This window comes from Eurosta solidaginis, chromosome 1 (genome assembly GCF_040869045.1).
Source record: "Eurosta solidaginis isolate ZX-2024a chromosome 1, ASM4086904v1, whole genome shotgun sequence".
NCBI classification, from domain to species: domain Eukaryota; kingdom Metazoa; phylum Arthropoda; class Insecta; order Diptera; family Tephritidae; genus Eurosta; species Eurosta solidaginis.
In genome coordinates, this window is record NC_090319.1 from 219988129 (window position 1) to 220014381 (window position 26253).

Here is a 26253-nt window from a genome sequence, read left to right on the forward strand (position 1 = left end):
GACATGTTTAGGCCCGAAGCCTAAATTCTTCTTAATTTGCGCCACCCTAATAGCACCACTTTATCGACCCCTAGTTCGCCCACCTGCATGTATATGTGTACATAGATAGGGTTATGTTGTCCGTACACATATACATGCATGCCGGTACAAATATGTGGGGAAGCTTCCCCTTAAAACCGGAGACTTTCCGCGGTTCAACGGTTGTCCTCGACAAGGCAACCGTCTACTTTTTCAGCGATCGTTGTGCGAACCAGAGCTAACACCGTCCGAGGAGCCCCACCACATTTTATTATAAAAAGGTAATTTATTGTTCAAATTTAATTTTTCACTATAATAAACAAATTATTATAACGAGAAATATCTCGCCTCTTTTTCTTTTCTTTTTAAATTTAACCCAAACGCAATTGTGGTGCCTCCACTCCGTTGCCGAGTTTGCGACACATCACAATTGTACATAAACAATTGTCTGTATGAGTGAGCACATTGGTCTGTGTCTGACTTAAAAACATTCGTTTATCGTTGGGTGTGCTGATTATATGTAGCATCTCCAATATATAGGATTTCGTATAATGTTTTTCTTGTTGTAGAATTTCAACTTCATCGAAATCTGGAGAGTGTCCAGTTTTTTTGCAATGCTGAGTAAGAGCCGTTTTGTTATCATTAGTGTGGTCCCTGTTTTTATGTTTGATTTGTGAGCAGAAATCCTTGTCTTTAGTTTGGATTTAGTTGTCCCCACATATACCTTACTGCATTCGTGCGACCCCTCACCGTTGTATTTAATTTTATATATAACGTCAGTATTCTCATGTTTTCCGATTTTGCTTTTTGTATTAGTAAATAATTTCTGTAAAGTGTTATTATTTGTGAAGGCAATTTGAAATTTTTCTCTGTCGTACAAATTCGAATGCTTTACATGCTTTACAGAAAATATTTACTAATACAAAAAGCAAACTCGGAAAATATGAGACATCTGACGTTATATATAAAATTAAATGCAACGGCGACGGGTCCCACGTATGCAATAAGGTATATGTGGGGACAACTAAATCCAAACTAAAGACAAGGATTTCCGCTCACAAATCAAACATAAAAACAGGGACCACACTAATGATAACAAAACGGTCCTCACTCAGCATTGCAAAAAAACTGGACACTACGGATTTCGATGAAGTTGAAATTCTACAACAAGAAAAACATACGAAATGCTATATTTTGGAGATGCTACATATAATCAGCACACCCAACGATAAACGAATGAATTTTAAGTCAGACACAGACCAATGTGCTGACGCATACGTCAACACCAATCCGCCTCGTTCTGGGCGGCGACGTTTACGCTGAAATAATTACACCGGGCACGTTACCGCCGTCGTTTGGCTCGCTCCTAGCCCAAAGCACTATCTTTGGATGGGTGCTCTCGGGGACCCACCCAATCTAACACGTCTTTACGTTACGTAGTTTTAAGCTTTATATATATATATGTGAATAACATCTTTCCTTTTCACACAATAAATGGATTTCTGTAGTAACTGGCAAGAAATATATGATGCGTGTTCTTTTACTTTACCATTCCTTTCTCTCGTCCTAGCTACAGGTACCGGCGAAGGCAAGGAGGATGCCGTCGCGCCATCCGGCGCGCATCGTTCTTTTACTTTACCATTCCTTTATCTCGTCCTAGCTACAGATACCGGCGAAGGCAAGGAGGATGCCGTCGCGCCATCCGGCGCGCATCGTTTACTTTTAGTATCTAGTTTTAAGACAAATCGTGGTCGGGGACGCTCGGGCGGAATCTGGGCTGTTGCGTACCGCAAGAGGGCCGACATGTTTAGGCCCGAAGCCTAAATTCTTCTTAATTTGCGCCACCCTAATAGCACCACTTTATCGACCCCTAGTTCGCCCACCTGCATGTATATGTGTACATAGATAGGGTTATGTTGTCCGTACACATATACATGCATGCCGGTACAAATATGTGGGGAAGCTTCCCCTTAAAACCGGAGACTTTCCGCGGTTCAACGGTTGTCCTCGACAAGGCAACCGTCTACTTTTTCAGCGATCGTTGTGCGAACCAGAGCTAACACCGTCCGAGGAGCCCCACCACATTTTATTATAAAAAGGTAATTTATTGTTCAAATTTAATTTTTCACTATAATAAACAAATTATTATAACGAGAAATATCTCGCCTCTTTTTCTTTTCTTTTTAAATTTAACCCAAACGCAATTGTGGTGCCTCCACTCCGTTGCCGAGTTTGCGACACATCACAATTGTACATAAACAATTGTCTGGTTGAGTGAGCACATTGGTCTGTGTCTGACTTAAAAACATTCGTTTATCGTTGGGTGTGCTGATTATATGTAGCATCTCCAATATATAGGATTTCGTATAATGTTTTTCTTGTTGTAGAATTTCAACTTCATCGAAATCTGGAGAGTGTCCAGTTTTTTTGCAATGCTGAGTAAGAGCCGTTTTGTTATCATTAGTGTGGTCCCTGTTTTTATGTTTGATTTGTGAGCAGAAATCCTTGTCTTTAGTTTGGATTTAGTTGTCCCCACATATACCTTACTGCATTCGTGCGACCCCGCACCGTTGTATTTAATTTTATATATAACGTCAGTATTCTCATGTTTTCCGATTTTGCTTTTTGTATTAGTAAATAATTTCTGTAAAGTGTTATTATTTGTGAAGGCAATTTGAAATTTTTCTCTGTCGTACAAATTCGAATGCTTTACATGCTTTACAGAAAATATTTACTAATACAAAAAGCAAACTCGGAAAATATGAGACATCTGACGTTATATATAAAATTAAATGCAACGGCGACGGGTCCCACGTATGCAATAAGGTATATGTGGGGACAACTAAATCCAAACTAAAGACAAGGATTTCCGCTCACAAATCAAACATAAAAACAGGGACCACACTAATGATAACAAAACGGTCCTCACTCAGCATTGCAAAAAAACTGGACACTACGGATTTCGATGAAGTTGAAATTCTACAACAAGAAAAACATACGAAATGCTATATTTTGGAGATGCTACATATAATCAGCACACCCAACGATAAACGAATGAATTTTAAGTCAGACACAGACCAATGTGCTGACGCATACAGACAATTGATTATGAGAAATTGTAAAAATTTATGCTGAGAGTGCTATACAACAACATTTACGTAGGTGGGAATAAAATACATACTTATGCTATGGGTGTCGCTCACATCTTAAATTTTTATATTATACAGCAGTTTCTTGATTTTATGAACACCATCGTTGCAGGGTTTGTTCGTAAAATCGATTTTTTCGTAAAATCGAGTGGCATAACATTTTTCATATATTCTTTTCAATTAAGAAAATTTATCATAACAATAATAATGATAAAAAATTATTGTTAGGCCTTGAGCTCGATTCGAACCCGCGATCTTAAAATCAGTAGGCCGATATAACAACAAAAATAACAACAAAAATTATTCTTCATTAAAATAGCTAAAATAACCAGAGAAAGTACATGTGTTTTTTAAAACTTGTTTTACTCAAATAACAAATGCAAAAAAAAAACAAAAAGAAAAAAATCATTTCAGTATGGTTATCAACGTATACCACACATACATATCGAGCCCTTCCCGCAATTTAAGTGTAACCAACAAAAATACAGATATTATTTTTTTGCTGAAAACCGATAGTTTTGCATGATTTGAATCATCTCACAAATTTTTATAATAGAGAATAGTACCGTTATCAAGCTAAATCAAAAAGAAATTTTGTGTTAATGAATTTTGAGGTTTGTTTAATTTTTTTGTGACCGCAAATTGCTACTTACCTCAAAAGTGCTTCTCTGTGGTATCTTACGAGTAATGTTTATTTTCACTTTTATCTTGTATATTTATATTGTTCGCAAAAGCACTTGTTGCAATTATACTGTATATCTGTATATGCATGATTTAAGCAACAATTTTGCAAAAAGAAAAAAATATGACTGAAAACGAAAATATATATTTTAGTTTGATACAAATCATTTCTGCTTAAGTTCCTGACATCCAATAAAATTGTTTTATTATTGTAATATGGAGCTTTTACAAAATAAGGTGATTCATTATTTTATATTATCTTCAAAATAAAATAAAAAAAACTGTGTTTTTATACCAATGAACGATCAAGAATAACTCACTGGTGCCATATAGCGATACCGAGTCGAGAAGACATATTCTGGGGAATAAGAAAACGAGATATGCGTTGGAACAAGAGGGTACAAGAAGAAACGAAAACTTCCTAAAAGACTTCGGGGTAAAAAACGAAAGCTTTATGAAGTTAAACCAAATCCCTGCGTAGGTAAAAAGTGTGGAAACAAGTGTTGTGAAAAGCTTAGTGAGCAAGATCGGTTGGTACTAAATGAACACTTTTGGGACTTAGGCAACAAGATACGACAAAGAGATTGGCTTCTATCGTGCATGACCCGGAAATGCGTTGAAAGGAGAACATCAGATAGCATTAAAAAACAGTGGAGCTATGCATATTTCATTACCTATAACGAAAAGCGTTTTAAAGTTTGTCAGCAGTTTTTACTGAAAACACTTAATTTTTCCCAAAACACGTTAATATGTGTTAGAAAAAAACATAGCTCTTCAAATACCTCTTGCCTGACCAAAAAAGACCTCCTCCCCATAATAAGTCTGACGAAATAAATGTGGCTCTTTTGAAATAATTCATTGAACACCTACTAGCAGTTCCTTCCCACTATTGTAGGTACAAAAGTACTAAGTTATATCTTCCACAGTACTTTCGAAACGTGCCAACTTTGTATAGGTGTTACACGCAGCACTTGATAAATACAAATCAGGAGCAAGCTAAGTTATCCCCAAGAGTTGTTCGTACCATTTTCAAAAATGAATACCATATAGGCTTCCATTTGCCAAAAAAGAACAAATGCATTATTTGTGAAAAGTATAAGAATTCGGACAGAGAAGCACAAAACCTTTTGCAACAAACTGAGGAACATAAAATGCACATCCGGGGCAGAGATAAATCAAAAGAAATTTTCTTAGAGGACCAAAGAAAAAGCAAAGAGAATGGGACGTATATCTGCGCCAGCTTCGACCTTCAGAAAGTATTGAATACACCAGACGGAAAAAGCGTAAATCTTTTCTATTCAAGAAAATATGCTCTTTATAATGAAAGCGTTTACGAAAACGGCACAAGAAAGGGTTATTGCTTTTTATGGGGTGAATCGGATGGAAAACGTTTCCAGTGCAATTTTCCAATACTTAAATATCGTGGATGAAAGGGGGACTCATTCCGATATAAGTCTATATTGTGATAGTTGTGTTTGTCAGAACAGGAACAGAGCTATGCAAGCAATGGTAATACATTTCTTAGAGAAGGCTGGTAACATAAAACACATTAAATTAACTTACCTGTTGCCTGGACATACCATGATGCCCGTGGGCTCCATACATAGCACTATTGAGTATTTTATTCGCGATAGAAATGTTTGGGCTCCAAGTTAATGGTATACAATTATTTCGAACGCAAGAACTATACCAGAAAATTATACATGTATTTCAATTCATAATTCGGATTTTAAAGATTGGAAAACCTTTTCCCAAGCTTTGCTTCCTTACTTACTTACTTAATTGGCGCTTAAACGTCTAAACGGTTATGGCCGTCCAACAAGGCGCGCCAGTCGCTCCTTCGCTCCGCCAACCGGCGCCAATTGGTCACACCAAGGGAGTTTAAATCGCTTTCCACCTGGTCTTTCCAACGGAGTGGGGGCCGCCCTCTATCTCTGCTTCCATAGGCTTTGCTTCCAGCTTCAGTTAAAATATCATTTACGTCTTTGTGTTGCGCTATCTTCGAAAAAAATTCTCCATTGGTTAAACTACACTATGGTTATTTTGACGATAGCGAAAAAAGGTATACGATCTCTGTACAATTGTGCGGTCAAGACGAAATTCTCTCATAGTTAGTAAGGGTCCTGTTACCTTGTATGATCACTTCTTACACATTTCATCTTCAAAATATAACGACCTAAAACTTCTTTGCGAAAAGAATATCATACCAAAACAATTTCACTATGAATATATTAGCTTATCCCATACTGGAAAGATAATAGATACATTGCCTGAGACAGACGAAGATGACTGAATTGTTTTGTTTACAACAATACTTTTTAATATATTGTGTTCAAATTTGGAATTGTATAAGTTCCCTTTAATTTCAAATGTATGTATGTACTAAAATATTACAATAAATACGCCTTTAATGTGCCCCTATGTAATCTGAAAAATATAATTGAATAATTTAAAATTTAAGGTAACCAACAAAATAGTGTTTGGAAAGTGAGCGAACATGACAGCAAAAAAAAACGTAAGTACAGATAACAGGACTTTCGGTTCAGTGTGGTCCGAACTCTTAATTGTAGGCTCAAGAAATATTTTATACACATACCAAATTTCATGATAGTAGCTATTTTTTGTCAGAAGATAATTACAAAAAACCTTCTACTGTAAAATTTACTTTTTTTTGGTTAAACTTAAATTGCGGGAAGGGCTCGATATGTACATACATATTGCATATTTTAGCTTAGGTGTATGCTCAGAAAAGTTGTTCGAACCATGGTATAAATATTGCAAGGTAAAACCGGTGAGAGTCGAAATGACGTTTAAAAAAATTTTTTAATTCTCACTACTCTCACATTTTTATTTTTTTATTTTGGTGTTGTTTTCATAACAAAAATATAACGAACTGTAATATATTTGGTAATTCTATACGACAGCATGACACTCTTAATACACGTCCAAAAATGTCAAGAGGACTATCAAAAGACGCGTTTTGGATCCAGGATCGCGAATCCGAAAGCGGAGTTAAAAAATTTTGGGTATGTCAAGAGATGTTTGCAAAAGAAAATTTTTAAAATTTTCATGTGGTTGTTGTAATTTTGATGATTTTGTTGTACCCGCAAAAAAAATGTTCAAAATAAGTGTTTTCCGCGGATATAGTTTTGGTCTCCAAACCGGAGTTGGACCCACCCATGGTAATTTTTTATAAGCGCGGCCACAGGCCGCCAATGCAGAAAGTGTTCTGCGCAAAAATACTATGGATCCCACCCTCGGTTTTGGAGCACTCCGGGGTAATTTTTCGGTTTTTCGTTAATATCTTTTGAACGATCTAAAATTTTATTTTCCGCCTTCAGATTATTGTTTTCGAGGTCAATACGAGTCTTTTGACACCTCTGTCGGTATTTCTAGACGCGTATTACAAGTGCCACACTGTCGTATAGAATTACCATATATTTTTGCGTTCTAACATTAATGACATTTTATCATTATGATATTTTATCCAAAACCGAATTTTTTATTGGTGGAAATAACCAGAAAATAAGAAATCTCAACGGTCAACCACATTCCAAAATTTTCAATTCAAGAATTGTATTGTGGTTTCCCGCAAAAGGAAGAATCAGGCCACGATCCTCTTCTGAGGAATTTTCTCCAACAAATTGTTTAGAAATGTATCAGCGTCTGCGCGACGAGAAGAAAAACCCAACTTACCGCCAAGGTAAGAAAGAGATACATATCTACTAATAATAACAATTTGGTGTATATATCTTTCCATCCAATTCGAAGGCTACTTATCGTGTATTCGTTTTTCAACGAACTGGCTCACATAAATACATGTTTTGTGCCGACCCAAAAAATTTATCTGCTACTTCGGACGAACTTTTGGTGCCAAGGTAATGCCGAGGGACAATCAATACCATTTATAAAAATGTTCTTAAATATTTTTGATGGATAGGCCAACACATTAGCTCTACACCACGGCAGACTTTGACCGTTCAGCCGGTAAATGCAGCCTCCACGAACGTAGAAATGTATCAGCGTCTGCGCGACGAGAAGAAAAACCCGACTTACCGCCAAGGTAAGGAAGAGATACATATCTACTAATAATAACAATTTGGTGTATATATCTGAGGAGATTAATGTCTAGCTTTCCATCCAATTCGAAGGCTACTTATCTTTATCTGCTACTTCGGACGAACTTTTGGTGCCAAGGTAATGCCGAGGGACAATCAATACCATTTATACAAATTTTCTTAAATATTTTTAATGGATAGGCCAACACACTAGCTCTACACCACAGCGGCAGACTTTGACCGTTCAGCCGGTAAATGCAGCCTCCACGAACTATCATACTCCAACTGGACGATGATGTTTAGCTAAGCTGCGAAGAGCTACAGCGTTTTTTGCTGACGTGGGAAAGTTATTGGAAGATCTCCACTGGGTTCGGCGAAGCAGCTGGGGGAAGACTTTGATCTCTCTTGGTGCCCCCTGTTGGCTTCAGTTATCGCGAAACAGGGTTAGCTGGAGAGACTTGTTACGCAACGACCAGCATCTCCTAAACGGTTAAAAGCCAATTTATCTTCCAACCGCGAGGAAAAGGACCAAAACAAACCAAATAATATCTCCAATATCATTTTTTTTCACTTAGTTTTGTAACGTCGTCGCGTCAAATTCTTTTTTCCCCACAAATCAACTGCGTGCTATAAAAGGACGCTATGCATAGGGTTGAGAATAAAATTGCGGATAGTGCGGGAATCGAAATGACAAAAAATTAAATTAAAACATTTAAAAAACTAAAAAATTTATCGTACTTGGAGTAAACCATGAAATCAGAATATATCTAAATATAAAATAACCTCAATTACACATAAACCTACGCACATGGTTCTGGCCTTAGTGTATTACCATATATTGAAATAATATACATATTTTATTGAATACTGTTGGAATATAACCTGGTATATGTGGATCTCAGAATCCCTACCATTGAAATCAAAAAAAATATCATTTTTTCTGCAGTAGCGAGGACACTTGAGACTGGTGATCTCTTATAAAGTGAAGTTTCAGCATATTTAATTTTTAAAGACGTATCAACCAAGTGAAGAAGGATGAATGAAAAATCAATAGGGGTGGTCTCCAACATTCGTTCTTCTTTCCCTTTGCAAAAAGCACGTGTTGAGGTATCCATTATATTGGAAACTCATTTTTTTGCCATATACATAAAAACCGATTTCAAAACTTTTCGAAATATTTTTTCACTTATTTCATAAGCATTTTATTTTTTTGGTATTAAAAAAAAAAATGAAAATGTCAAACCAACAATTTTTTTGTTTTACTTTTGTTTGGCATTTCCAATAAGTTTAAAGAGTGATTTAAAATTTTTTTTAAAAATCAAAAAACCATTATGGCCGCCAAGAAGAATAAATGGTTTTACCTGGTAATATTTATACCATGGTTCGAACAATATCATGTGCTTAATTCAGTAAGACAGTATTTAATGTTTAAAATGTTTAAGAAAAAAATTTATTAATCATTGTTTGTTTGACAGGAATATTGAGGTAACTGTTCACTGCAGCTTTTTAAAGCACCGTCAAAACAACCAAATGTAAAGCCTCAACATTGTTTTGCTTGGCCCACCGAATGCACACCGAACTTTCAATAGCATCTGTATGCTTAACTTTTGGCTCTTCAATTAAAATTTTTTATGATACAAAACACAAAATTTGTCAGTTGTTCGTACAACCAAGTACTGCCGATGCACGTTTGTTCGTACTATAAACTACTCAATGTAAAAATTTTGAATGTTCGTAAAATCGAAATTTCGTAGAATCGAATGTTCGTAATATCAAGAAACTGCTGTATTGTTGCTAGTAAAAATTTGTTTATAATTACGGTTCCTTATTTCTTTACTTTTTTTTTGTGTTTATTTTCTTCTAAATCAAATATTAAATTAGTCGACCTGGTACATCCAACGATGTAAGTCAATGTTTATAAATACATGTACTTTTGTGTGTTTTATTATAATACTCGTCATTTTGTATTTCTAGTCCTGAAGATGACTTCTAATTGAAGTCGAAATATCGATAAATAAAACGACAATATATAACGCATATAAATAAAAAACTTTTGTGTGTTATTTAATATTGTATGGACCCGAGCTCGAGAATTTACAAACATTTTTAACAAACTAAAGGCCAAAAACCAACAAAAAATAATTCTGTTTTTTTTTTTTTCTGAATAGGGTTAAAATCTTCTTTGTCGAATAGGTCTCTGTGCGTCGAAACTGAGGACTGTAAGTCCCAACCTTCCTTGGACCTTTTTTATTTGTGCTTTTTATTAACGACATTACTTACTTATTTAATTGGCGCTTAACCGTTTAAATGGTTATGGCCGTCCACCAAGGCGTGTCAGTCGCTTCTTTTCTTTGCCAACCGGCGCCAATTGGTCACACCAAGGGAGTTTAAATCGTTTTCCACCTGGTCCTTCCAGCGGAGTGGGGGCCGCCCTCTACCTCGGGCCTACCGCCCTCAGGCGGGTTCCGATAAAAACACTTTCTTGGCCGGAGCGTCATCTTTCATTCGTATAACATGGCCTAGCAAGCGCAGCCGCTGCATTTTAATTCGCTGGACTATGTTGATGTATGCATAGAGCTCGTTCAGCTCATAGTTAAATCTTCTTCGGTACTCGCCATCGCCAACGCGTAGGGGTCCATGCGTCTGCACCATATAGCAGGACGGGTACGATAAGTGACCTATTATTATTATTATTTTCGTTTGCCGAGAAAGGACTTTACTTTTCAATTGCCTACCTAGTCCAAAGTAGCATTTTTTGGCAAGAGTGATTCTTCGCTGGATTTCAGTGCTGATGTTGTTGCTAGTGTTGATGCTGGTTCCCAAATAAACGAAGTCCTTTACTATTTCGAAATTATGGCTGCCAACAGTAGCGTGGTTGCCAAGGCGCATATGCGCTGACTCTTTGCTCGATGACAGCAGGTACTTCGTTTTGTCCTCATTCACGATCAAACCCATCTTTACCGCTTCTTTTTCCAGTTTGGAGTAAGCAGAACTAACAGCGCGGGTGTTTAGGCCGATGATATCAATGTCATCAGCATATGCCAGTAATTGCACGCTTTTATAGTATATTGTTCCAGTGCGGTTAAGTTCTGCAGCTAGTATAATTTTCTCCAGCATCAAATTAAAGAAATCGCACGATAGGGGGTCACCCTGTCTGAAACCTCGTTTAGCTTCGAACGGCTCGGAGAGGTCCTTCCCAATTCTGACTGAGCTGATGGTGTTGCTCAACGTCATTTTGCACAGCCGTATAAGTTTTGCGGGGAAACCAAATTCAGACATAGCGACATATAGGCAGCTCCTTTTCGTACTGTCCAAGGCGGCTTTGAAATTGACGTAGAGGTGATGTGTGTCGATTCTTTTTTCGCGGTTTTTTTTTTCAAGATTTGGCGGATTGCGAAAATATGGTCGATAGAAGATTTACCAGGTCTGAAGCCGCACTGATAAGGTCCAATCAGCTGATTCACGTTGGGCTTCACACAATACACTTTCAATATACTATTTTTTTATATACTATTAACCACATTGGTTCCTGCTTTAAATCGTCTGCTTTCCTCTACCTAAACGGCAAATAATGTTCTTAAATGTCTTTCTAAGTCGTCTAACTTGCATACCACGCCCTATGATACTTCAGGCGTCCAACTGACTTCTGTCAAAGAATTTATTGATCTAGGTGTTGTCTTCCACGCTTCTTTCTCTTTCGTTAATCATATCTGTTATGTCTTTTCGAAGGCTTGCAGAAACGTTGCCTTCCTTCGTAGATATGCAAAAGGATCCGTATACCAGGAAGGCTTATTTATCTCTTTAGTTCGCTCAACCGCACTGGAACAATATACTATAAAAGCGTGCAATTACTGGCATATGCTGATGACATTGATATCATCGGCCTAAACACCCGCGCTGTTAGTTCTGCTTACTCCAAGCTGGAAAAAGAAGCGGTAAAGATGGGTTTGATGGTGAATGAGGACAAAACGAAGTACCTGCTGTCATCGAGCAAAGAGTCAGCGCATATGCGCCTTGGCAACCACGCTACTGTTGGCAGCCATAATTTCGAAATAGTAAAAGACTTCGTTTATTTGGGAACCAGCATCAACATTAGCAACAACATCAGCACTGAAATCCAGCGAAGAATCAATCTTGCCAATAAATGCTACTTTGGACTAGGTAGGCAATTGAAAAGTAAAGTCCTCTCTCGGCGAACGAAAATCATACTCTACAAGTCACTTATCGTACCCGTCCTGCTATATGGGGCAGAAGCATGGACCATGACAACAGCAGATGAAGCGGCTTTGGGAGTGTTCGAGAGAAAAGTTCTTCGAAAGATTTATGGACCTCTACGCGTTGGCGATGGCGAGTACCGAAGAAGATTTAATGATGAGCTGTACGAGCTATACGCAGACATCAACATAGTCCAGCGAATTAAAACGCAGCGGCTGCGCTGGCTAGGCCATGTTATGCGAATGAAAGATGATGCTCCGGCCAGGAAAGTGTTTCTATCGGAACCCGCCTATGGAAGCAGAGGTAGAGGGCGGCCCCCACTCCGTTGGAAGGACCAGGTGGAAAACGATTTAAACTCCCTTGGTGTGACCAATTGGCGCCGGTTGGCGGAGCGAAGGAGCGACTGGCGCGCCTTGTTGGACGGCCATAACCGTTTAGACGGTTAAGCGCCAATTAAGTAAGTAAGTAAGTAAGTTCGCTCAAAACTAGAATCCGCCGAGTTGTCTGGAATCCTATTTATTTATTTATTTAAGCCAATTAAAAAAGAATCGTATAGGCTAATTATAAAAGTGTAAAGTAGTTAACAATGTTAATATAAATTACACTACTCACCAAATTTTGATCAACTTTAGTCTCCGAAAATAAAATAGGCCTTTCCTAAAGTGAAATTTTCCCCTGACTCCGAATATGACTTCCATTTTCCTGTGGCAGATCTAGTTTCCGAGATATCGGCGAAAATATAAAAATTCCAATTTTTGCAGAACACTACTTCATATAGGTAATGCAAAAATTTGTATTTTTAATTTTTTCGTTTTAAACTGTTGAATTATACATTATACTAATTCCCATAAACATTTCTTGCCTTCACCTCCTTTCAGTATCTTCAGTAGTTTGGCCACTATGCCAAAAAACGTTGAAAAAATATTGAGAAAAAAAAAGAAATTTTTTACAAAATTCCAGATTTAACCACTTTAAAATCGGAAAAATTCTATAGACGAAAAAAGTTAGCCCTCCTATGTTGTAGGCAATTTAACTACGAAAATTTCAAGCATACCAGTACAACAATCGGACGTGCCGATGAGACTATAGCCCCGTTAACTTGCAAGCGTCTATCCTAAAATTGTAGTATTACTTTGATAAATTTGGCGAGACATTTCATTTGTTCACTCTACCTTAGGGTCTAATAAATTTAAAAAGACATCAAGTATTTAATTGTCACTACTGTGTGTTGTAAATTTTGTTTTGCAAATTATAGTGCAAATTTATACATACTATATCGGTAGATATGTTTACGAAATGGCTTGTTGCAAAAGAGATTTTAAATGTAAAAATAAGCCGGATGATTTTTGCTTTATTTGCGGACATTATATTTTCGGAAACTCAGCTCGGAAAATAACTAATTCTGTCAAAGATGCATACTTTCATTATTTCGGTTTCCGTGTAAAAAATCTCGATAAATCTTTATTTGCGCCTCCTGTAGATTAACTTTAATGAGATGGGTATCGGGTAAAGGTCATAACATGAAGTTTGGTGTTCCAATGATGTGGACTGAGCCTTTTAACCACGACCAGTGCTATTTTTGCGTGGTAGGCCTTAAAGGTAAAACGAGAAAAAAGAGGAAATTAATAAGTTATCCAAATGTGGCATCAGCTAAAAAACCAAAACTACATGACCATACCTTACCCATACCTAGGCCGCCCTATAAGTTTTGAAGCCTCAAGCGAAAGTGACTCCGAAGCAAGCGAAGTTCTAGGATCTCGTTTGCAGCAATGGGGCAGCCTGGGCCCTTCGACAAGTACTTCCAAATTTCGAAATAGGCACAAGACTTTCTCTTCTCTTTTTACTAAGAGTGAGAATATTTGCTACTGCAATGATGTTCAAGGTTTATTTGAAGCACTAAAATTAGAAAATAAAGTGAATGATTGGCGCTTGTTTATAGACAGTTCAAAGCATAGTTTAAAAGCAGCATTACTCCATAAAGGAAATTCGTTACCGCCAATACCAGTGGCACATTCTGAGAATACTAAAGAAACTTATTTAAGCATATCAAATTTACTTGAGCTCATTAAATATAAACAATTTAATTGGAAAATTTGTGCGGACTTAAAGGTAAGCAGTTTCGGTGGTACAATTTAAAATAAATAGTATATGAAATACATCCCAGGTTGTAGCTATAATTCTCGGACTTCAAGGAGGTTTCACTAAATATTGCTGTTTTCTCTGTCTTTGGTACAGCCGTGCTAGAGAAACCCATTATATTCAGAAAAACTGGCCACCAAGAGCTGAGTACGAACCAGGTGCCTTCAATATTGCAAACCCGCCTTTAGTAAATCCCGAACGAGTGATTTTGCTAGCACTTCACATCAAATTAGGATTAATTAAAAATTTTGTAAAGGCTTTAAATAAGGACGCGCCATCCTTCCAGTACCTAACGAAATTTTTCCCTAAAATAACTCAAGCCAAATTAAAAAAAGGTATATTTGTTGGTCCGCAAATTAGAAAGTTGATGAAAGACGAAAATTTTGCGAATCATTTATCATCAGTAGAAGTCGTTATTGGATTTCTTGGCAACAACAAAGATCCCAACTATAGACAGATGGTCAAAGCCTTGTTGAAAAACTACAGTGCTATGAAATGCAACATGTCCCTTAAAGTGCATTTTTTGCATTCACATTTGGATAATTTTCCCGCAAACCTAGGCGCTGAAAGTGATGAACAGGGTGAAAGGTTTCACCAAGACCTCATGATTTTTGAAAAGCGTTACCAAAGTTTTTGGAATGAAGAAATGATGGGAGATTATTGCTGGACAATAATACGGGGGACAAACCCAGAAAATAATAAACGGGTAGTTAAAAGTACCCACGTCCCTCACTATTGACCACCACGGTAAAATCGCTCAATTTGACTTTTTAGATGTAGATATGTATGTATTTAATGTTGTTGGCGTTGCTGGTTTTTACTGATTTGCTGATTTATACTCATAATACTCAATTTAATACAGTTTAACGTGCAAACATATGTGTATAATAAAACGTTAAAAAAAATTAAAAAGAAGTTTGAATAAAAATTGTCTCTATAAAAAATTGTAGGATATACGCTTGCAAGTTAACGGGGCTATAGTCTCAACGGCACGTCCGATTGTTGTACTGGTATGCTTAAAATTTTCGTAGTTAAATAACCTACAACATAGGAGGGTTAACTTTTTTTCGTCCATAGAACTTTTCCGATTTTAAAGTGGTTAAATCTAAAATTTTGTAAAAAATTTCATTTTTTCTCAAAATTTTTTCAACGTTTTTTGGCATAGTGGCCAAACTACTGAAGATACTGAAAGGAGGTGAAGGCAAGAAATGTTTATGGGAATTAGTATAATGTATAATTCAACAGTTTAAAACGAAAAAATTAAAACTACAAATTTTTGCCCTACCTGTATGAATTAGTGTTCTGCAAAAATGGGAATTTTCATATTTTCGCCGATATCTCGGAAACTAGATCTGCCACAGGAAAATGGAAGTCATATTCGGAATCAGGAGAAAATTTTACTTTAGGAAAGGACTATTTTATTTTTGGAGATTTTTTTGTCGAGTAGTGTTACCTTACTTATAAAAAGTATTTAAAATACTCAGAAAGCAATCTTTCGAACAAGAAAAATCTATCTCACAAAATTTAGAAATTCTATTGAACTCAATTAAGGCTCTAGTAATTGGAGCATTCCGCGCATAATGAGCCCTAAGAACACCAATATGAAAAAACTCAGAAGCACGAAAAGCTCTAGCCGGAATATTAATGAAAATCCTCTCAAGGAGCACAGGGCAATCAACAACCCCACGCAACAAGTCGAAAACGAACGACAGCGATAAAATTGCCCTCCTGTCCTGCAATGATTTTAAGTTTATTTAGAAACGAGCTTTATAAGTCGGGATAGGATCCGAGAAGCGCAGACTGCGTAATGCAAAGTGTACGAATACTTTTTGGATTCGTTCAATTCTTGCAATATGGCAGGAATAATACGGAGACCAGATGAAACAAGCGTACTCAAGCTTGGATCGCACAAAAGCGGAATATAAAAGCTTTAGCGTATACGGGTCACATTAATATGACTTGAAAACGAAAAATTTCGAGTCAAATATTACTCCCAAGTCCTTAATTTCACTAACCCGCAACAGGGGTGAGTTTGATATTTGATACCCGCTATCAGTCATGTTAACACGCTTCGAAAAAGTTATTTAAAAGCCATTTTTTAGGTTAAGTGATAACATATTATTATTACACCAGTTACTTAGTTTATCCAAAGCTTCTTGCAACATTCTTGCCGCATTCTGAAGGCTATGAGTAGGCAAGTATATCTTAAGGTCATCTGCATACAGCAAGAATCTTACTTTAGAGAAGCAAGAGCGAATATCATTAATAAGCAAGACAAAATACAGTGGACCCAGGATACTACCTTGTGGAACACCGGAGCAAGCAACGACGATAAATTAAGTAGGATTCAATCCAACTCAAAAATACCGAGTGAAAGCCCAAACAGGCTAAATTTTTGATCAACACAGCGTTGACCTCATATATCCTGCATGAAAAGCTGAGAAGCAGTCATCTTAGAAAATAGTCAAATTAGACACAGTTGAGAGTCCTGGAAAGAATCCATGCTGTTCTGAACACACAAATTTTATAACACAGAAACGTAATTTATCTTGGATGATACATTCAAAGAGCTTTGCTATGGTGGAAAGTTTTGAAACGGGCCTATAAATAGTAATATCACTGTTATTGCCGCTATTGAAAATAGGTGTAATGAACGCTAATTTCCATCAATAAAAGTATCTGTAGATACCGAATTGTTAAAAATTAACAGTGGATAGACTAGGGAATCACATTGTTTAAACAAAATTGCACTCAAATCATCGATATCGGTACTCGTCGACCTCCTATGGAATATACGAAACTGATTTCTTCGGGTTGACAAAGGTTAAGGTTTTCTTCAAAATTTAAAATATAATTTCTGTGTAAAAATTTATCCAGACACGCGAATTTCCTATCATACTCTTTATACGAGTCGAAAAAGTTGGATTTTGAGTTCTTTTGAATTTACGGAAAATTTTATTTTTCAAATTCCGAAGTTTCATCAAGGCTCTATTATGCCAGGGCACCTTGTATTTCTTTTTGGAATCCAAGGGTATAACATTTCTACAAATTTGCAGAACAGTAGACTTAAATATCTCAAACCTTTTAGTGGTATCCAAACTGTAAAACAAATTATTCCAATTTATTTCCAGCAAATATCGCATCTCTTAAAATTAAAAGAAAAATTAGAGCTGATAGTACCAGCTTCGGCAAATTTATAAAATTCCAGATCAAGAACTAATAGAACATGATGCAAAACGGTTTCTTTAATAGGAGAAATACATTCAAAAAGTGAAATATTAGATATAAATATCAAATCCAAAGTACGGCCCAGTCTATTTGAAAAACGATTAATTTCTTTAATATCAATACTTAAAAAAGTATCTATTAAATATTTTTCGCTGGAGCCATTGACATCACATGCTATTAAAGCCGAGTTTGACCATTGTCCATTGTGACCATTTAACATTACACAGATTAAAATCACCCAGCACGCAGAGATGATCACCACCAAATTTGTTCAATGCCAGTGACGTAATGTTGTTGTTGTTGTAGCAATGCTCGCCCCACCTAATAGCCGCGACCGATCACAAATTGTCATCAATATCCTCTAACGGGAGTCCAAGGAAACTTGCCGTTTCAACAGGGGTGGACCATAAGGAAAGGGGTGTTAGAGGCGTTGGTTCCACATTACAATTAAAAAGATGGTTGGTGTCATGTGGGGACACATTGCAAGCGGGGCATACATTTTGTATGTCGGGGTTGATTCTGGATAGGTAAGAGTTTAACCTGTTACAGTATCCAGAACGAAGTTGAGCAAGAGTGACACGCGTTTCCCTGGGGAGTGTGCGTTCCTCTTCCGCGAGTTCTGGATATTTTTCTTCAAGTACTGGATTCACCGGGCAATTCCCGACATAAAGGTCCGACGCCTGTCTATGGAGTTCACCAAGGACCTGCTTGTGTTTTTTCGCTTCATACGGCTAGGTTCTCAGGTGCCGTATTTCCTCAAAATGCTTACGGAGATGACTCCTTAGGCCCCTAGGCGGTGCTGGTTCGTCAATCAGATGTCTGTTGGGATGCCCAGATTTCTGGGTATTCAACAGAAACTGTTTGGTCAGCATCTCATTTCTCTCCCTGATGGGGAGTATTCTCGCCTCATTATGCAGATGGTGTTCTGGGGACATAAGAAGACAGCCCGTGGCGATTCTGAGAGCAGTATTTTGGCAGGCCTGTAGTTTCTTCCAGTGGGTAGTTTTTAGGCTTGGCGACCATATGGGTGACGCGTAGCACGTAATCGGCTGGCTAATTGCTTTGTATGTGGTCATGAGCGTTTCTTTATCTTTTCCCCACGTACTGCCAGCAAGGGATTCGAGGATTTTATTACGGCTCTGAATTCTCGGAACAATTGCGGTTGCGTGCGCACCAAAATGTAGATCCTGATCAAACGTCACACCCAAGATTTTGGGGTGTTGGACAGTCGGTAGCGTAGTGCCATCGACGTGGATGTTCAATATGGTCGACATTTGGGGCGTCCATGTTGTAAATAAGGTCGTGGAAGATTTAGTCGGTGACAATGCCAGGTTTCGCGTGGCGAAAAAACTGGAGAGATCAGGGAGATAGCCGTTTATTTTATTGCATAGCTCATCGATCTCTGGGCCTGGGCCTGTGGCCATTATTGTGCAGTCATCGGCGTAGGAAACGATTGTGACTCCTTCCGGTGGTGAATGTAGCTTAGATATGTAGAAATTAAACAAAAGTGGGGATAGGACACCACCCTGTGGCACCCCTTGTTTAATTCTCCTTGGTTTTGATGTTTCGTTTCTGAATTGCACCGATGCCTGCCGACCACCCAGATAATTTGCGGTCCACCTTTTAAGACATGGGGGAAGGGTAGACCCTTCCAGGTCTTGCAGTAATGAGCCATGGTTGACCGTATCAAAGGCTTTTGATAGGTCTAGCGCTACGAGTACTGTTCTATGGTGGGGGTATTGATTCAAACCGCAATTTATCTGGGTGCTAATGACATTTAGCGCGGAGGTAGTGCTATAGAGTTTTCTGAAGCCATGCTGATGAGGGGCTAGCTGCAAATGTGCTTGGAAATAAGGGAGCAAAATGGCTTCAAGCGTCTTTGCCACTGGCGATAGGAGAGATATCGGACGATATGACTCACCTACGTTAGCTGGTTTCCCAGGCTTTAGTAGCGGGACCACCTTGGCCATTTTCCATTTCTCGGGTATGGCAAAGGTGGAGAGAGACAGGTTGAAGACATGCGCTAAATATTTGAAACCCTCTTTCCCTAGGTTTTTAAGCATCGGCATGGCTATGCCGTCTGGGCCCACTGCTTTGGATGGTTTAGCGCGACCAATGGCGTCCTCAACCTCTCTAGCGGTGATGGTGATTGGTGACGCGCTGAATTTGTGTTTATGTGCGTGTCTATTGGCTCTCCGTCTATCTTTGTCGACCGTAGGATGCATTATATATTTTCGGCAGAAAGCGCTCGCGCATTTTTCCGCATCCGACAGCACCTTATCGCCAAAGGCGATGGAAACTTTGTCTTTGTGCTTAGTCGGATTCGATAGGGACTTTACGGTGGACCAAAGTTTACCTACACCGGTAGAGAGGTTACAACCTCTTAGGTGCTCTTCCCATTTCGCCCGCTTGTGTTCGTCCACAAGCAATCTGATGCGTTGGTTTATATCCCTTATTTGGGGGTCGCCTGGATCAAGCTGTCTTATAAGGTCGCGTTCCCTCGCTAAGCTCGCGGCCTCCGCCGGGAAGTGGGCCGGATTTCGGGAATTCTCCCGGCGGGAATGAAATGTGCCGAGGCGGATTCAATGACTTTACGGAAGGCACGCTCCCCTTGGCGGGCATCAGTCGGGATAGGGAGGGCAGCAAAGCTGCTGTCTATTGCAGATTTATATTCTTCCCACTTTCCTTTTTTGAAGTTTATGAAAGTGCGTTTTTCGGTGACGATGAAGTCGGCGGTACGCTCGAACGAAATAAGTATGGGCAGGTGGTCGGATGCCAATGTTGCCGAGTTCTGCGCTCACGATTGAGATATCTGGCGAGCTATGACAGCTTCCTACCATACGTGTGGGGGCGTCTCCGTTTATTGTGCATTCTTCTATTTGATCCGCCAACATCTCACCCCTACTGTCCGCCCGCAAGTTTGAATGCCATAGGTCGTGATGGGCATTGAAATCGCCTAAGATAATGCGATTGTTGCCAGTGAGTAAGGCCTCGATTTTAGGGCGGTATCCACTGGGGCAACAGGTGACAGGAGGGATGTAGATGTTGATGATTTCTAGATTTGCATCGCCTGACCGGACAGATAGGCCTTGACGTTCTACGACATTGTCCCTGCGGTCGATGCCAGGATCAAATATATGATATTGCACAGAGTGGTGTATAATAAACGCGAGGCCGCCTCCATTTCCGCTCTCGCGGTCCTTCCTGTGGACATTATACCCAGAGCAGGTCTGCAATGCAGATCTTGCTGTGAGTTTAGTCTCTTGAATCGCAGCAATGCGGATGTTGTGCCGCTTCATGAAATCGACTATCTCCGTAATCTTCCCAGTTAGTCCATTACAGTTTAACTGCAGAATTCTGAAGATCATGAGGGGTGACGCCGCCACTCTACGGGTAAGTGACGGGTGACTACGCCTAGGTTGTGGAAGGCCAGGACGCAATTGCTGTTGTGGCCTTGGGACTGTGCGCCCTTGGGCAAGCATTGGGGTACCCGGATGATTTGGGTTTGCGACCTGGCAACATGGCGCGATGAAACCCGTCGAGGGGTGCCGTCGCGGAGACCAGAACATCTAGGAAAGTGGCACCACCCAAGGCAGGAGCTGCATTGAGCGGATGTCGCAAACCTATATATTCTGTGCTGGCAGACGGTGCAAACGGAGGTAGGGACTAAGAGTCTGTTTCCCTGACCTGCACGATTGCTGCCAGAAAAGAGGGGGGGGGGGGGGGGGAGAAGAAGACGGGGGCAGGGGCTGATGCTCAGCATTGCTACCAGCTCTACTACGAAGGTAGTAATTATGAGTGGTATCAGCTGTTTGAGTTGTTGGCGCCGTGGGGCGCGAGCAGCAGCAGGTACTTGTTGTGGCTTGCTGAGCAGCGAGGCTGCTGGAAGGTAGTGAAGGGGCGCTTAGGCGTAGACTACGGGACGCCCTTGGGCGTGAGCAGCAAGGAGCCACAAAAGATTTATAAAAGTTACGTGGACGTCGGGTTTTGGGATCAAGCCCAGAACAACCTGTCCGATGCAACCATCCCTTGCACGAGACACACTGAACAGAGTATGACCGTCCTAAAAATATTCTTTTCTGGCAAATGCAGCAAAACCATTTCTCAGGACCGGGGTCAGGAGACGGACCCGGATTGGGTTCGATACCTTCCCGGAGTAAGAGAATATGTAGCAGTCCTGCTGCAATCAGCTGCTGGGAGGATGACAATTTGTGGGAGGGACGAAACAAATTAAATGGGGTCACACTGAAATGACAGTCCTTGGTCGGCAAAAATCCCGAGTCGCTCCGGTACATAGAACCGACTGCCTTGGGAAGCGCCAGTGACGTAATGTTATCGACATGTGCAGTGCATAAGTCGTGGCTACTATTGGGCGGTATATATGAAGCACAAACAAAAACAGGGTCTGATGAACCTCGAACGCATACACATATCTGGTCAAGTAGCGCACTTTTATTTTCCAGTATGATTTCAGAAGCATGATGTTTGGAATTTACCGCAATGAGAACTCCATCACCTCGAGCACAACCAGTAAGGTTTGAATTTCTATCTTTGCGAAAAACATTGTATAAAACAGGATCAAAATATTCCTCGCTTAAAAAGTTTTCATTTAGCACGTCTCTATGAAGACAAAAGCATCATATTCCTCATGGGAGCTAAATAGCCGCACCAGCTGGGATATTGTTCTAACACCAGCCATATTCTGCATATATAATCTTAAGTGATTATTTCCTCCCTCTAACCCAACCGGTTGCCGTCGGACATCGGTTGGATTTCATAGTTTTTTGGCTTGAATTTAAACGGGCGCACAACAATATTTGCAGGCCATAGTTCACGCAGCAACGGCATCGAATGTGAGGTGTCTCAAAGAGCTTTCTTGCTAAGACTACTGCAAATAACGGAGTTTTCTTCTATACCCGCATGTCTAGCAATATATTTTTTTTTTACCTGGTCAGCTGTTGCTGAAGTCGAAACGGGAGATATGTGGAGCCATTTTCTTCTGACAACAGCGCGTAACTCATTACTGGAGCTCGACCCAATAACTAAGGGTTTAGTTAATTTCCGAGCGTTTGCATTTTTTGGTGGGCTAGCGTTGACATTTGCCCTCGACTCAGCATTGTTACCTGAGTTTTGTTGCAACAGATTTGAATTTAAATCGTTTTGGATAGATTTTGCTGTGCTAGGACCAGTAGACTTATTTTTTCTTTTATTAGACCTCTTTTTTACGCACAGTGTTCCAATCAGTTTGGTTATCAGCAGCTGCAGATGGTTCATCTAAATTAGTTCCAATCGTATGCGTTGGAAACATTGGCTCCGCAGTCGGTGTACCAATAGCGGGAGCAGTAACATGAGGGGACGGCAGCATAGTTTTTTAACCAGCAGAAGCAGAAGAAGAGGTATAAGCAGAAGAAGTAGTAGTAACTACACTAGTTGACAAAGCAGCAACGAAAGCGAATGGCATATTTGTTGTTGGAACAGAAGCTGTGTCAGCTGCAAAATAAGAAGTATTGACTGCACTGAGCACGCCATTACCATCAGACACAATTATTTCCTTTCCTCTCTCTTTCTCAAAGGGCCACTAACAATACCACGTACTTCACTGAATTCAGATAGCAAGTGCGACACAATCGATTTATTTTCAGCAAGCATAGAGCGCAATTTAATGATTTCAGTTTGAAGAGTCTCAGCTTTATTGCGAAGGCATTTGTTATCTTCTCTCACAGCATTAACCACACACAGAATATTAGAATTAAGAGCTTTCACTTCAGCGAGGTCATCGATCAACAAAGCAAAAGATTTATTGTCAATGTTTTGGTTGCATTAGCGCTCATTACTTGTTGTATTATTTTTAAGCAGGGTTCGAGGAGAACAACGGCGCACTGCTTTACACTCATCGCACAGAAATGGGGTATTTGAACTCAACAGGTACTCTAAGTCAGACTGCTGCATACCAACACAATCGAGGTGGAAAAACTCATTACAATTAGAGCACTGCACTTCGGCCTGAGCACGTTCCACTTTCGTCCCACAACGGCTAGTCATATTTAATTAAATAAATAGACAAATCATGCACAAATTAATAGATATAATTACTAATTGTTTGTTGTTTTCTACGCACTGTGATCACAAAGAACTATTCACATTATAAGAGTCAATATCTCAAACAGTTTATTATGCACCATGCATAAAACATAGCAAAATTACTATTTATGAAGCATAATTAGGGCGCTATTAAAAAACACGTCCTCACCGAACGACGAGCTGTGCATCATTTTATAGTGGCCACTCCGCATAGAAAGGGTTCAAAGAAAATTTATTAGATTTTGCTTATTTTCTATTAACCTTGACGGTCTCCCACCCCTCGCCCTGCAGGCTTATCAATATGCAATTTCTTGAAACCAGCAGAGCTGTGCATCTACTAATGTTTGTTTATGATCTCATCGCTAACTCTTTGGATTGTTCAGTTCTCCTAACAAAAGTTGCTTTTAATGTGCCTAATAGGTGTCTTCGTACATTGTTATCTCTTTGTCGAGAAATATGTTCAAGTCTACTCTGGAATTGTGCCTTTAAGTTATCTGTATATATTTATTTAACTCATTGTTTATCTTTTTTTTCATGTTAATTACGTTTATAAGTTGATTATATAGTTTTAATATCTTTGTATCTAGTCTGTAAGATACTTTTTATCATAGACTGAATAAACTAAACTATAATTGGGAAAAAGTTTCAAGTTGGCATAATCGATTTCTTATACAATATTCCAATCTCAAATAATTTTAATAAAGAAGCAAGAGGGATACAAAAAGCTCTCCACACTGCTGCTCATTATTCTATACCGCAAACCCATTACAATTTACATAAAAAATGGTCCCATATTGGTCAGAATATCTATCTTCCCTAAGAGATGAGAAATGTGGTTTATGGAATATTTATAAAAGGTATCGCACATATACAAACTTATTAAATTATAAGAGGGCAAACGCTATATTTAAAAAGAAGCTAAACGGAAAAGCTTCGAAATCCTCACTGAGTCTATAAACCCTCAGTCCAATCCTAAGGAAATTTGGTTTAAAATCAAAACACTAACCGGAACCTTTACCCAGGTTTCAATAAAAGTTATTGAAACACCCCGAGGAGCAATTTCTTCTCCGGAAGATATAACAAACTATTTGACGTCCACTTGGTCTAACTGCTTCAACGATTCTAATATCAATAATGAATTTAGGGCTCAAAAAAAGTAATCAATACACCTGCAATTCTTTGATTACAGTTAGCCAAGACTTGGAAACTCCCATTACTTTCTTCGAATTCGTGACCACATTCTATACCATGTCCGGGAAAACACCAGGTAGAGACAGGATCTCATTTCCAATGCTGAATAATACTCCAACATCCTCTAATCAGTCTGTACTACTACTACTACTACTACTACTACAAGCATGGAAACATTCGATTGTGATTTGTTTGCACTGACAAACAGCTTCCTAAGCCCGCATCAGACAGCATTTAAAGAGGGGCAAGGTACCATTGATGCTCTGCTACTGTTCGAAGATTATATATCTAATGCCATTTCAACAAAAAATCAGCCTCGATTTGGAAAAAGCATACGATCGGATTGGCATAGACGTATTATTAAGGCAACTGGCAAAATGGGAAATTGGCCTAAAAATATACAACTTTGTAAAAGCTTTTCTGACCAATAGGACCTTCGCTGTCCCATACAACAATAAATATTCAAATTCAAAGCCGCTTCATAATGGAAGGAATAGATAGATAGAAAATTAATTGAGGATCGTACTGGGACCATTGTCTATTGTGTCGTCATCTTCTTGACAGCACCTCACCCAAGCCGACCTCCCTGATGCACCCTAGCAGTTCACTTGGCTTGAGGGATTTAATGTGAGAATGCTCTGGCCATGGTGAGCCCATAAGCTTAGCCTTGCGTCTTGAGATTGCGTCACATTTCAGGAGGATATGGTCCGCCCTTTCCGTTGATCGATCACAAAATCGGCATGTGTTGTTCGATAGTATGCCCAGTTCCTGCATGTGGCTGTTCAGTCTACAATGTCCTGTAAGAATAGTTGTGAGGATTCTTAAGTTATCTCTAGAGAGCCCTATTAATGCCCTATATCGAATTGTCCTATAACCCCCTAACAGTAACATAGATGGTCTCAGGCCTGGCATAGTGCGCCAGTGTTCTTCCCTCTTTTCCCTCTATTCTACGAATAAATGCCCCCTAAATTCCTGTGGGCCTACTGGCAGGAACGGCTCGGGACCGTTGGGTCGTGTCGTTGCTGCCTCTCTGGCCAAGATGTCCGCCTGCTCATTACCCTCACCTCCCCTGTGGCCTGGGACCCAGGTGTAAAACGTTAAAATAAGTAATAGAGGAACGCCGATGTGTAGCGTTAAAAAACGATTGAGTTTATTAGAGAAATGTCTGTCTTTTTATACAAAATTATCTATTTTACACATACGTAATTACACTAACACTAATACACTACATTCTTAATATTTACATTCTGACTCAGCATATTAGTTCGACCTAATTTTAGAAATTTGTAACTGCAGAAATATTTTGGCAGGCACATTGACAAATTGTCATTGACGCTCGGTCACGCCATTAACGAAATGGTCAATCCGCCAGTTAAATGTAACCGGATATAGGTCTTGCTGTCGGCATTAGTATGTGATGTTGAACTCCCGCTGCGTTGGGGTAAACGTAATGTATTTAGGTCGATATTGTAATGTGCATGCAATATGACTGT

At 39.1% G+C, this 26253-nt stretch overlaps 1 protein-coding gene across 7 annotated transcripts in view; it reads left to right on the plus strand.

Annotated features, from left to right (window-relative positions):
• The window catches only part of LOC137237025 (eukaryotic translation initiation factor 4B-like), a 401195-nt gene that overhangs the window by 137450 nt on the left and 237492 nt on the right, over nt 1–26253 (plus strand). Inside the window, exon 5 of one of the 7 annotated variants that reach the window (XM_067760161.1) lies at nt 9382–9801. The exons of the other annotated variants lie outside the window; for them this stretch is intronic. The gene's annotated coding sequence lies outside the window, so the exon portion shown is untranslated. Of the gene's footprint in view, nt 1–9381; nt 9802–26253 lie in introns of those variants that run through there. 7 annotated transcript variants of the gene reach the window in all.